General features: G+C 37.1%; 3 long non-coding RNA genes across 3 annotated transcripts in view; 1 reads left to right on the plus strand and 2 right to left on the minus strand.

Moving 5' to 3' along the window:
- The window catches only part of LOC128025691 (uncharacterized), a 40,032-nt gene that overhangs the window by 15,209 nt on the left and 9,778 nt on the right, over nt 1-15,045 (plus strand). The window lies entirely within an intron of this gene.
- On the minus strand, nt 9,779-11,311 carry LOC128025693 (uncharacterized). Its single transcript, XR_008186200.1, has 3 exons — nt 11,256-11,311; nt 11,063-11,127; nt 9,779-10,358 (listed from the first exon to the last, which is right to left on the minus strand). It is a non-coding gene; the product is annotated as an uncharacterized LOC128025693 (long non-coding RNA).
- Nucleotides 11,386-13,187, minus strand: LOC128025689 (uncharacterized). Its single transcript, XR_008186195.1, has 3 exons — nt 12,379-13,187; nt 11,670-11,924; nt 11,386-11,480 (listed from the first exon to the last, which is right to left on the minus strand). It is a non-coding gene; the product is annotated as an uncharacterized LOC128025689 (long non-coding RNA).

Genomic DNA, 15,045 nt, shown 5'->3' on the forward strand with positions numbered 1-15,045 from the left:
CTTCACATTAGCATCCATTTTGTGTCATAACTCTTTCCACATCGATATCTAAGCAAACAACAATCAACTAAGCCTGAGTAACAGTGCTATTTGTAGTACTCACTTTCTCTCTGGACGCACACAACTTTAAACACTAGAGAACATAACAAAGATCAAAACTGCATTTAGTCAGGGAATTTCACGGCTCGCTCTCTCTGAAGATGACGCTGATGCAAGACTAGATTGCGGTGTGCGCGCGCGCTCTCTGAAGCATCCCACCGTATGAGTTGCGCTCTGTCAAAATAAGATTCCCCGCAACCGGGGCGAGAGCGCTCTTATCCATCCGCGTCGTAAATCAGTGTCATTAGTGAGACTTTCACACATGCTGTATAAAACAGGGAACCTTAAACTATTAGAACAAACAGCCTTGTGCATATAGCGTGGTTGTGAATCAGGTGATCCTTGAAAAAGTCCCAGCTCTAGGTCCCTTCTGACACCGCAATCTCTCCCACTTGTATGCTTTCTGTACTGTCCTGTATAAACAAAAACAAAAACATCAAAACTAAATCCTCATAAAGTGTAATCTTTCATATTCTGAAATATTTTTAACTGAAAATTTAATGCATAAAACAAATCACACAATATTTTTGGCTGTAATTCTATGTCAGCCATGCACCAAGGATGTTTTCTTTGTGTATTTACGCTTTGATTTGAAAGAAAACAGGTTCATCCACTGATAGCAGATCACTATTCTGACGATGCTTTTAAAGGGTAAGTTCCACTGAGAATGAATATGTCACGGTTCATGAATTCACTCTCTCTCTCTCGTCTAGCGTGCTGTTGTGTTTGTGTCTGTGGGCGTGGTCACTGATCAACGATGATCAGCAGCGCCAGCTGGTTTCAATTGTTTGTTCCCTTTATAAGTTCAGTAACCTGTGTTTCATGTTGTCAGATCGTTGTTTCTCCCCGGTGTGCTCCCGTACCTGTTCCTGTGTCCTTAGTTCCTGCCTAAGTCTTCCTGTTATCGTCGTTTGTTCCTGGATCTTCACTCAGCACTGGATTACCGAGCACCGTCACAAGGATTACACACACACTGGGATTCAAGGGATCATCACTGGACCGAGCACCACCTTGTGTTGTCCACCGAAGTCCCTGCGTCACCATTCCATCAGCCTTGTGTCTGCCCGCCTGTGTTTCCCGTGATTCTTCGTATATATCTGATTCTTGTGCTGTTTGTCAATAAATACGCCTTGCGATTACATCCTGTCTCTGTCGTAACAGAACGATCTGACCATTATGGATGTAATCCATAGTGCCGATGGAACGAGGAGGCACAGTGGGACAGATTCCTGCATGGGTTGGCTGACCGTATTCAGAGGGAAATTTATATGCTGGACCTTCCCGCTAGTCTCAATGGACTTATTGAATTAGCACTTTGAGTGGATGCTCGGCTGAGCAGAATAGGCCGTTTCCAACAAGGCCATCCAGTTCGCGGCATGGAGACCAGACGTTCAGAATTCCTGGATACGGTCAGTCCCTCTTACGATCCGGAGCCCATGCAGGTGGGTAGAGCTCGGCTTTCCCGGGAGGAGAAGGAATGGCGGAGATCCCTAGGACTGTGCCTTTACTGCGGGAGGGTGGGCCACTTCATCCACTCATGCCCGTTAAAAGATCAAGCCCGGTAGTAACTATGAGGCTACTATCGGGTGGGATCTCCACCGAGAAGACCTCATCCTCAAGATTTCTGTCAATGCTCTCAATGGACAACAGTTTCCCAACATTACACATGCTACTGAACCCATCACTCTCATCACGTCTGGCAACCACACTGAGACAATAACATTCCTCCTCATGAACTCACCTCTGGCACCCATCGTACTTGGTCATCCTTGGTTCACACAACACAATCCCAGAGTCGATTGGGGGCACAATTCTATCTTTATGTGGAGTAATACGTGTCATGAGTCATGTCTAGTGTCTGCGTGTTCGTCTGTACCTGTGTCTGTTTTCCAGGAGGAGGCGGTGAATTTATCTAATGTGCCCGAAGAGTACCAGGACCTGAGAGAAGTGTTCAGTAAGTCTCGTGCTGCTTCTCTTCCTCCACATCGTCCCTATGACTGTGCCATAGACTTAGTACCAGGTGAGTCTCCGCCTAAGGGCAAGTTGTATTCACTTTCTGTTCCAGAGAGGGAGGCTATGGAGAAATATATTTCTGATTCTCTAGCATCCAAATTCATTAGACCTTCCTCATCTCCAGCGGAGGCGGGGTCTTTTTTGTGGGGAAGAAGGATGGGTCTCTGCGATCGTGCATTGATTATCTAGGGTTGAACAACATCACGGTAAAGAATACTTATCCTTTGCCGTTGATGTCTTCAGCTTTTGAACGATTGCAGGGAGCATCCATCTTCACAAAATTGGATTTACGTAACGCTTATCATTTGGTTTGCATAAGGAAGGGAGATGAATGGAAGACCACATTTAATACCCCCAGAGGGCACTTTGAATACTTGGTATTGCCCTTCGGGCTATCCAACTCGCCCGCGGTCTTCCAAGCACTCGTCAATGACATGCTGAGAGATATGGTTGATCAATTCATATATGTTTACCTGGATGACATATTGATCTATTCCTCTTCTCTCCAGGAACACGTTCCGCACGTCTGATGAGTGCTTCAGAGGTTGCTAGGGAATGGGCTTTTTGTCAAGGTGGAGAAATGCGTTTTTCATGCACAGTCCGTCCCCTTTGTAGGGTACATCGTCTCGTCTGAGGGAGTGCGTATGGATCCTGACAAAGTTAAGGCTGTGATAGATTGGCCAAGTCCAGATTCCCGTAAGGCCCTACAGAGGTTTCTGGGATTCGCCAATTTTTGTCGATGTTTTATTCGTAACTTCAGCCAACTAGTCACTCCTCTGACCGCCTTGACCTCCCCCAGAACGACATTCAAGTGGTCCGATACAACGGAGGCTGTATTTGCCAAACTTAAGAGCCGCTTTGTTTCGGCTCCCATCCTCGTTGCCCCTGATCCATCAGGTCAATTTGTGGTGGAGGTCGACGCGTCAGAGGTGGGGGTAGGAGCAGTTCTTTCCCAACGTTCTGCCACAGACGATAAGATTCACCCTTACGCATTTTTTTCTCATCGTTTATCACCTGCCGAACGTAATTATGACATTGGTAACAGAGAGTTGTTGGCAGTCAAGTTAGCACTGGAGGAATGGGTTAGAAGGGTCAGGGGTACCTTTTATCGTTCGGACCGATCACAAGAACCTAGAATACATTAGAACTGCTAAAAGACTCAACTCTAGGCAGGCTCGGTGGGCACTTTTTTTTCGGTCGTTTTGACTTTTCTCTTTCGTACCGCCCGGGTTCCAAAACCATCAAACCCGATCACATCCCTGCACATCTTCCGGTTCCCCACAGTCAGCAGAATTGAGAAAAAAGTGTTTATTACATTTGAAATCTGGATATATTTTACAAAAATGCATGGATTCACTACAGGGGGACTTTATTCATCCCCCGGAGCCGTGTGAGGGAAGTTATTTCTTTATTTCACGTTTTCTGAACTGTTGACAACAAACCTGTTGACAGCTTTACCCCATTGAAAGGCTTGGAAGAGCAAGGACAATATTTAATATTACTCAGACTGGATTATTCTGAAAGAAGGAAGTCAAATACACGTAAGATGCTTCAAGGGTGATTAGAAGAAGATTCTCTGGTGAACTAACCCTTTAATATTTTCTGGATCTTGACAGTGTATTTTACTTGGCAGTCTATGGGACAGTCACAAGCCTCCAAAATATCTTAAATTGTTTTCCGAAGAGAACAAAGATTTTACGGGTTTGGAACGACATGAGGGTAAGTGATTAATAAAAAAAAAGTTCATTTTGGGGTTGAGTATCCATGTAATATTAAATCTTATTTTTGAGTTCAGTAGATAGTAGTAGTGATAATAAAATATTTAATGTGAATGCCACCACATGAAGCACTTAACACCTGTCACTTGCACCAGCTGAAGTGCCCTGATTGTCCACTAGAGGGCACTCCACACCAGACTATAGTCACTGTCATGGACTACATTGCCCATTATCCTTTGTACAGATTCATCAGCGCTCATTGTTTTCTCCTGTATCTCATTAACCTTATTTTCAGTACAGAAGCTGTTCACTTTCTTTCATGTGTAATAACTGCATTTTTAAGCCTTGTATCCTGGTTCTCTTGTGTTTTGTTACTTTGGCTGTTATTCTGTATTTCTCCATTTGCCTCAGCCATGAACTCATTGTTTGGATTTTTTGTCTCTTCATTTCTGCATTTGGATCCTCAACCTTCAGTTCCCCATGCAGCTCATGATAATTCTGATACTAAGTATCAACTCTACCTGTCATTCCACCCTGATGATCCGGCGATAGCTATTCGCATCTCAGCTTGTCTAACAGACATTTCTTGCTGGATGATGGACCATCATCTTCAACTCAACCTTGCCAGGACAGAACTGCTTGTGATTCCAGCAAACCAATCGTTTCATCACAATTTCACCATCAAGTTAGGTACATCAACCATAACTCCTTCAAAAAAAGCTAGAAGGCTTGGAGTTATGATTGATGATCAGCTGACTTTCTCAGACCACATTGCTAAAACTGTCCGATCCTGCAGATTTGCTTTATTCAACATCAAGAAGATCAAGCCCTTTCTTTCGGAACATGCTGCACAACTCCTTTTTCAAGCTCTTGTTCTGTCCAGGCTGGACTATTGCAATGCCCTCTTGGCAGGTCTTCCAGCCAGTTCTATCAAACTTTTACAATTAGTCCAGAATGCAGGAGCAAGATTAATTTTTAATGAGCCAAAAATAACGTCACACCTCTGTTTATCAATTTGCACTGGCTTCCAATAGCTGCTCGAATAAAATTCAAGGCATTGATGTTTGCCTACAAAACTACCACTGGCTCTGCACCCATTTACCTAAATTTGATACTTCAGACTTATGTTCCCTCTAGAAGCTTGCATTCTGCAAGTGAACATCGCTTGATTGTGCCATGCCAAAGAAGCACAAAGTCACTTTTTACAGACTTTTAAATTAAATGTTCCCTCCTGGTGGAATGACTCCCCCAACCGAGCAGCTGAGTCCTTAGCCATCTTCAAGAATCAGCTTAAAACCCATCTCTTGCATCTTTATTTGACCCTCTAACTTTAACACTCACTATTCTAATTCTATTCTTTAAAAAAAAAAAAAAAAAAAAAACCTTCTAACTACCTTTCTAATCTTTTTTTATTCTATTTTCTTTTCATTAATTATGCAATTGTGTGTGTGTGTAAAGACCTCTAACACTAGCTTGCTCTATTTTTTTTTAATTCTATCTGTTTTCTTTTTATTTAATATATTATTTAAAAGCCCATGCTACGTGTACTGTGTTAACCTAACTAAGACTTGTTATAGCACTTATATATCATTACTCTTTTTGTTGTTTTTGATTGCTTCCACTGTCCTCATTTGTAAGTCGCTTTGGATAAAAGTGTCTGCTAAATTAATAAATGTCAATGTAATGTAATTTAAAGTATAAGATTGGAATATTCTAAATTGAAAGATATAGGCTTTTTTTCATAAATGAAATGCCTATATGTACTTTTGGTGTAACTAGTATTGTGTACCAACGCACACACATGTTCTCAGTGTGTCAACCCGGTTGGTCCCAATAGGGAAAACAGCTTTCAAATCATACAAAATTATTATTTTTTTATTAATCTAATATATTAGTAAGTTTTCTGTGAGGGATAGGGTAATGGGATAGAAAATACAGTTTTTTACTGTATAAAAACCATTACGTCCATAGGATGACCCCATAAATCTCATAGAAAGCCAACGTGTGTTTGTTTGTGTGCAGGCACTGAGCTGAATATTGAGGATTATTAGACCACAGATGGTGTGTCAGTTCTAGTGAAGAACAGTTACATACATGTGACTGCCGAAAAAGCAGGACTCAACATCAAGCTATCATTGCAAGGATTCTGAACGTAATTGATTTTAGGTTAATAGTTAACACTGTCAGTTTTTAAGCACCCACTACCACATCCTGGTATCAATGAAAGAAAAATACTATACTCCACATACCAAGTGGTGTGTTTTTCTTTAATTGATGCCACACTTAGCATAGAATTAAGCGGCTTCTTTCCAGCTCATTCACAATGGCTGGCTAGAGGAAAGAAACCAAATGTGGTTACTCTCATCTGATGAACATCTGTTCCTCAATTGAAACAATTTTATACAGGTTAAAATTTATAATCACATCACAACACACAGATGCAAAATCAAACTATATTGCACTAAAGCAACTCTTCCTACACAAGCAACACACCACACTGCAGCTTTGTATCCTGCCTATTTTATACTATTATTTTAATTCATTGTCATAAACACACTGGTATCTATCTATCTATCTACCTACCTACCTACCTACCTACCTACCTACCTATCTATCTATCTATCTATCTATCTATCTATCTATCTATCTATCTATCTATCTATCTATCTATCTATCTATCTATCTATCTATCTATCTACCTGTCTGTCTGTCTGTCTGTCTATCTATCTATCATGCTAAAGGAATTAAGAAATTATGAAATATTAATGTATCAAGAATTCAAAATATTAAAAAAAGAAAACACTACAATAAGGGTCAATTTGTAAGTTGTTATTTATGCATTAGGTATCTTGAATTAATAAACAACACCTTTTACTATGCACATAAATATCAGTAACAGAAATTCAGCCAAAAAAAAAAATTAACAAACAGAAATGTAATAATGAGTTTCTTACAGATTTTAAGAAACACACACACACACACACACACACACACACACACACACACATATATATATATATATATATATATATATACATATATATATATATGCCATCTGGGAAAACCCGAATTAATATCTCCCAGCGTGACATTAGTTTTGTCGTGACAACGACATAACTCATGGGAACGTGATAATATGTCGTGGTCACGACAAAACTAATGTCACGCTGGGACGTTTTTCAGGAAGTTCAGGTCAAATTGAATCTAGCCATTTATGTATCAAGTTATTATACTGTTATAATCATGCAATTGCCTGTGTGTAGAGGCCTGCATGAGAATGGAATGTGCAGTGAGTGCAATGGTGTATATGGTGCAGCTGCACACTCTATTTGGACATTAGACAAAATATATGATGAGACCTCCTTGGTGCACAAATTACAAAAGTACAGTATATGGTAAAGTTGAATGTCCTGTTTTGACAAAAGACAAAATTTATGATTATGTCTCCTCGTCTCACTTAAAATGACAAATAAAAAAACCAGGCTGAAGACACAGCCAAAAAAGTTAAAAGAGTTGATAAACAGAACCATAAGTATAAAATGTTTTGAACATGGGCACGCCTTCAGAAGCACTGTATAAAATAGAGAACCGTCACAAACTCGACAGACTGTTCTGCATAGCTTTCTCGGTTTTATTGTCTCTTGATAATAAAATCAAAACCCCAAGACTTAGAGAGTGATTCTTCTAGACATGGCAGAAGCCACCACATTTGGCACCCTAACAGGAACTGGAAAGAAGCAGAGGGTAGAGGACCACTTTGTGCTGGCTTGACGAACAACATCAATAGTGGCCACTAAACAATAAGGTAGGCAGTTTTTTGCTTATATATTTGATGTTGTCAGAGTCGGCCGGTGGTAGTATAGACACTCAAAACTGCTTCTCCAAATTTATAGAACAAAAAGAAAAAGAGTTTTGATTCCTGAAGAAATAACTGCATGCACATATTTGGTTTATTGAAAGGTCCTTGATAGGTGACATAATTTGAATCTAGATAGTGTAGGCAGAAATACATTGCATGCAATGGTCTGTTTTTGTTGTAGACTGGGACTAAAAGGGACAGCAGTAAACGTGAAATAGAAGTAGTATAGAAAGCGCGGAAAAGTCCTTTGGATACCGCTCTGTGGAAGTCGTAAGATACAGAGGTCTCATTGGGAAGGCAGAAATCCGGCAAAGCACTGCTTTTTACTATGTTGAGGAAGTGCATCAGTGAAAGAGTGAGTAATACTGGCTGTGGTTGTATGAGAAAATAGACTCTATATCTGGTGGAGCAAGATGTGCTCTCCCCTCCTGGACCATCACTTGAGTGAGTGTGATAAGTTTATAGAGACGGGCGGGCTGGTGTTAAGAAAGAATGAGTGCATGAGCCCTAAAACAATAAAGTGAATTGTATGAATGTTATTTTAGAGAAGAAATGAATAAAAATGTTCCAAGAAATGGACTGTGCCGAATATAAAAATAATAATATATTAAAATAAGATATGAATTTTGTATTTAACAACTTGTCTTAATAGATGAATTTAAAAGATTGTATGTGCCTAAAACTTTATATCTAATATGTGAAGACATCTAAAATGTGTATCTTGTTATCCCTGGGACACAGTATGAAAGTTAATCCATTACAGAGTTTCAGAGATTTGGGCTTGAGTTAACTAAAAAAACAACTTGTGTAGTGCAATGTGGAATGAGAGCAAGATTGGGTGACCAAGTTAATAGACATTTTGATTCAAAAGCCATAGGTATTTTCAATAGGAAGGGAACTAGTTGCTTAAATATTTAAATTAAATTATTGTATTTACAATAATAGGAATTATTTTAGGTTGGTTAGGAAACATTAATTCACCAATACCAGATTATTCTGAATCATGTATGCCAAATTAGAAGAAAAATTATGATTGAAGTCTTTATTTTACCATATGCATGTCATGCTGTATATTGCAGTATAATTCGATAAAAAAGGTAGCTGATTTCTGCATTTTGCAAAGAAAATAAAATGCTTGCTATTTTCCTGCAATGAGGAACTTGTTTTACTAACATAGAATAAGAGAACTGCTGTTTTCAACCAGACGATTTTGTTTTTATTGAGGGACCACTGAAAGAGGAGGTTGAAAAGTGAAAATTAGAAAAAGAGCTGACTGCTTAGGCACAATTTGGTCAGAAGTTACATAGGTACATTTGATTAATGCAGTATCTGAGTGTTAAGATAAGAATTAAGAATGCAGAAAGATTAAGAATGCAGTATCTGAGTGTGCTCTCCTCCTGCATATTCAATGGACACCACTGATGCGCGGGTTGATCCAAAATGAGCGTGTGCCTGCGGTCACCCGCGGTTGCCCGCGGTTACGAGTCATCAATTTTTTTTTTAATGATATTCGAGTCGCAGTCAGTCGGGTCGTTTGAAATAAAGATGCCAATTAAACCTTTGTAATTAATATAGTATAGACACAATTTTGAAATACATACACTCTAAAAACTGCTGGGTTGAAAACAACCCAATTTGGGTTATTTTGACAACCCAGCGCTGGGTCAAAAAGGGACGAACCCAGCGCTGGGTTGTTTTAACCCAACCAGTTGGGTTATCATATTTAACCCAGCCTGCTGGGTTGCCTTTTTTATGGTTTAAAATGACTATATTGCAGGGTTTAAAAAAAACAGAGCGGGTGTTTTTTTATCACTGTATTTCAGAAGGAAAACTACTGTATTTAGAAAATGTTCGATATCATTTCGCATGTGCTTGATAAGGCAGCGTTTGTGAGCTCAGCACCGCTCTGCAGCCGTTACCGGAGAAACCTACCTCTCCCGCTCTTAGCGCCTCCTGCTGGCAGAAAATAAACTCGCAGAGTGCAGCCATGTGGGGAAACAATGCATTTCTACGTTAAAATTAACCCAAATTGAGCTAGGCATTAAACCTACAAATGTTATTCATTTTAAATATCACTTTTACACACAAATAATAATTACCAAAAGGAAAATATTTATTAAAAACAAGAGAAAAGTCAAAAAGTAACATGTTAGAAGAAATGCAGAAAAGGATGGCATTAACAGCTACAGAGTTCATAAAGCATTGAACATTTGATGAATATAACTTAAGATCAAATTGGACTTTGTTCATTTGTATATATTGTATAAAAATATATGAAAACACATACAATAAATTTACCAACTATTCTTGCATGACAGTACACAAATAAATCACAACATTAACTTTGATATAACATTTAACAGACGCGCGTGTGTGTGTGTGTGAAAGAATGTGAGCAGGTGTATGAATGACAGAGTGTAAATTCTTCTACTAAACAACACAGAAAAAGCATTTAACTTTTTTTTTTTAACAAATTATACACTTACAGTTTGTTTCATAGTCCATGAATACAGATCATGCATCACAGTCAATTTTCATGATCTCTTTGTGACATCTTCTACATCATCCAGGGCAGCGTCCTCCTTTAAAACCACCGCTGTTTAGGGGAAAGAAGATTCTCCTCTCTGACCAGCATTCATCCCAGTCACCGCCTGTTCTTCATCAGTGGCCTAAGAGAAACACATTTGAAAAAATTAAACATTTAATTAAACTATCCATTTTCAGGTAGAGGTGTATTCACATCCGTAAGGATAGGTAAATAATCGGTTTTAAAGTTTCAACACTTTGTGTGGTTGTTTAATGTCTGTCTATCACAGCTCTCATGAAGTCTATAATGACAGCACTAGTGTGAGGACATGCGATATTGTTTGAATAAATATTGCTTTCAGAAAGCTTCTTTACTGAAACATTAAAACAGATATGACATTCACATACCTCACAATATTCACGTACATGGAGGGCTGCTCTTCAAACCGTTAGTTCACCAAATAATTAAAATGTTTATAATTTACTCTCCTCATGTTTTTCCAGACTCATACAAAATCTGCTAATTTTTTGGAAAACGTATGAATATATTTAATATTCTCTTTTTGGGTCCTCCATTGCTGGTCTGGGAGACCAGTATTTTATTTTGAACATACATGTTTGCTATCATATAATTTAAGATGTATTCATATATAAATATCAAAATTTACTTCTACAATAACTCTATATTTATGAAGCTTGAAAATACTGATTATCTAAACTATAAATGGATTAACAAATATTATGAGAAAACTAAAAGTATATTAATTTATGTTGTAAAGACAGACAAAAGTCTTATAGGTTTGGAATGACTTGAGGGCAAGTAAATTATTTTTTGTGTGAACTTTACCTCTAAGAGCGAAGAACCAGAATAATGACTCTCCAAATCAGACAACTCCAAAGTTGGTTTGAGTTCTGCAATAAAAAACACAGACATCAATGGTCTTAATGAAATGAGCACGTAATCACACTGTTGTTGCATCAAAATGTGAAGTAAACTGGCAGGAGACAACAGAAAAATTTATTTTCTAAAAACAACTTACATAAAATCTCAAAGGAATGATGCTCTCCCATGTCTCTTACTTTTAACATCTACAAAAACAAAAAACAAACATTATTTTACTCTTAGTAAAAAAACAACAACTGATAACATGAAATATGAAGTTTACTTGCCTTAAACGATATTTCCCTCTCTTCAGAAGAAGCTGAGAAAACCACCTCCTCACACAAGCAGACGTCTGTGTCCTTAACTCCAGTTAGTTTGAGTTCTGCAAAGAAGGGGCATCAATGGTTTCAATAAAATATTAACATATACATACATACATATATATATAAAATCACACTGTTTTTGCATCAAAATGTGAAGTTAACAGGCAGGACACAACAGAAACATTAATTTTCTAAAAAAATAATAATAATAATTTATAATAATAAATAATAATAATAATTTAACTTACATCAGTCTCAAAAGAATGAAGTTATCTTGTCTCTGGATTTCAACATCTAAAAAAAAAACACACATTATTTTAGTCTTAGTAAAAATAAAGATAACTTGATGTTATTCTGAAGTTTACTCTCCTTAAACCGTCTGTCCCTCTCTTCAGAAGAACACCTCCTCCTCATCCTCACACAGGTCTGTGACTCCTCACACAAACAGCTTCTGTGTCTTTAACTCTCAGCGCGAGGACAATGAAGACACAAGCTTGACAAGTCTGAAATATTACATGTAAAACATACTTTTAACAGTCACCACTTCAACAGCCTCAAAATAATTATGCTAGTCTTTACTACACAATGCAGTTTCCTTTAGGAGACAAACATACATTCAGTTTAACCGCGAAAAAAAAGACAAATTCACATGAGAGTAACCGTGAACACAATCGTCTGTTAACGCCTCAAAGAGAACAGATAATGTAAAATCTTATGTAAATATGACAAAATACATTCACAGACGTTATATTAAAAGTACATCCTCCGTTCAATAACGTTACATGAGGCAGTTAAGACCTCCGTGTCCGAGGCGAAAACCGCGTCCGTTTTTTTTTATATATATATATATAACGTTAAGCTCCTTTGTTTCCGCCTTTCATAAAACCTTCCGCCTTTCATACAACCGGGTAAACAATAAAAGATAACTTTACATTTTGAATATTTAACGTTACTTACCATAGTCTTTCACTCGCTTCTCGCTTCTATCACGCTGAGAAAATGGCGGCTGCTCGCACTGGAGACGTACGATTTTGACGTGACGTGCGTGCTCTCCTTCACGTCCGCGTCCTCAACCCACCCCGCTGGGTTAAAAAAAAATAGTTATTTTCAACCCAAACTTGGGTTAAAACATCCCAAAGTCCTATCCAACGGCCTCAACCCAGCAGTTGGGTTGAAAAAACAACCCAGCGTTTTTTAGAGTGTAGGCCTAACTTTATTGGCTGAATAACTGACGCGAAGATGAAGCACGAGCTCAGTCTGCAGGTAGAGGTGGAAGCGGCACGAGAAAACGTGAAGATGCTGTTTTTGGTAAAACATGATTTTGACGACTTCATTAAATTTTGTTTTATAGAAAACTCTTTTTAACCCTCTGGAGTCGATTAACGCATACGCGTTATGAGTCATTTTCTCCTGATAACCCCGAAAAGAACTTAAATTACACTTTCAGTTTTGATCCTACAGATAAGAGCAATACATCAATAACAGAAGAAAAAGCAGCAAGACTGTTCTTCAAGTTCTTTTATTTTACTGTTTGCTTCGCGATGAGAGGAATCAGGAATATAAGACATAATTAAGCACGAAAAGATGTGATGTGGTTGAGGATTTCAGATTTGGATTTCCTCAGAGAAAAGGATGAAGTGCTTTATTCAGCAGAGATCATAAACATGAGTAAGTTTCTTTTTATTTATTTATATACTTGTACTAGTTTTCACTTCTAAAAATTTTACTAGTTAGACTTTTTCCAAAGACTTTTTCCAAAATATAATTCCTGACTAAATGTATAATCAAGTGATACATATTGAAGTTTCAGTAACAATATACAATACTATACAATTCAAAAGCTTGATGTAAATAATATAAATGTAACAAATAAATGTAACTGTAACAAATGTAATAATGCTGTTCTTTCAATTTATCCCCCCTAATAAACCTGAAAAAAAAAATATTCTCAGCTCTTTTCAACATTAATAATAATGATAATGATGATAATAATAACAATAAATGTTTTTATTTATTTATTTATTTATTTATTTATTTATAAAATCAGATTGTTAAGATAAAGATTTTCATTTTGTATAAATTGTATCTTAATTTTGATCAATGTTTTATCAATCAATTGCCCATATTTTAAAAATTAGAAGCAAATAGCGACAATGTAATGAGGCCCCATCACGATCACTTGCATGTGAACTGGAGGGCGCCGAAACTCACAGATTTGACAAATATAGGCTATATATTACAGAAAGCTTGAAATCTCTACTTTTAAATGAAAATATTAAAACCAAAATAAATAGGCAACTGTCTGATTATGTAATCCATATGAAATGTGCATTTCTCTCTGGCATGGCGAGTCCACATCGTCAACTTCATTTTTGCAGCAACACAGAAAATACCAGTTTATTACTAAACAATTAAATCTCTCCTTGCATATTTTCGAATCAGGCCATTCTGGCTTGAGCGAGACCCCACGGAATGAGTGAGCAGAGCGTAATATATGAAATGCGCTCTCTGCTCACAAGCTCTGATTGGAACAAACCGAGCCTCACTGTCTGCTGAACAGAAACATCAAAATATATTTGACATAGCCAGACTAGACTATTTTAAAACAAATTATGAGCTTATTGACGATTTTTGTATAATTCTTGACAAAATGTAAATATATTAAGGATTTTTTTTGTTGTTGTTGTTTGTTTATTTTTTTTTTTGTTTTTTTTTTTTTGTTTTTTTTCTTTTTTTCCTAGTTCCTATTTCTATGGCCCAATGACGATATGATGAGCATTTACTACATTTACTACAATGCGGGTCAGGAAGCGGGTAGGGTACAATATTTTATTTTCCTTTTTTTGCGGTCAGAGTTGCGGTCGGGTTAGTTGAAAATGTAGGTCGGGTGCGGGTTATTAATACATTGACCCGCGCATCACTGATGAACACTATAGAGACTGCTTCAAATGTTAATTATTTTATTTTATTAACAATATTAATATTGATTATTCGTTGGTTTCACAGCACTTCTTTAAATTCTGTGTTTTAACTAACATTCTCAATCTGCTTTTCAATAGGTTCTAGTCCAGCCTTATGTCTTAAAGAAAAATGTATTTTGACAGACAGAAGTGAGTACTTGACTCACCAATCAGGTAAACATGGAGCTGGATTTGGCATAGTAAGGCTGTTTCAGTAACCAACTAGGGGAAAAGCACAACTGAATACTTGACAACTATGCCGAACCCTTTTTTTTGGGGGGGGGGGGGTATATATTGATGAACAATAGCAAATATATATATGTATATATATATATATATATTTTTTTTTTTTTAATTAATATATATATATATATATATATATATATATATATATATATATATATATATATATATATATATAGAAATATTGGTCACTCCATGTTGTTTAAAGGTAAATTTCTAAGGCTAGATTGAATAAAATAATAATGAATAAAAAATTATAAAAAAAATCCAAAATCATGAAATTACATATACTGTCATCACTGGGGATAACAAGATGGAAATGTTTATGGCCATGGATCCTAGATTTTGCGGATTTCTCCAATCCTCTTCTCAAAGTTGCTCAAGCAATAACAAAAAAGTATTTGACTAAACATTAAATTAG

The sequence above is a fragment of the Carassius gibelio genome, chromosome A12 (genome assembly GCF_023724105.1).
Source record: "Carassius gibelio isolate Cgi1373 ecotype wild population from Czech Republic chromosome A12, carGib1.2-hapl.c, whole genome shotgun sequence".
Classification (NCBI taxonomy): domain Eukaryota; kingdom Metazoa; phylum Chordata; class Actinopteri; order Cypriniformes; family Cyprinidae; genus Carassius; species Carassius gibelio.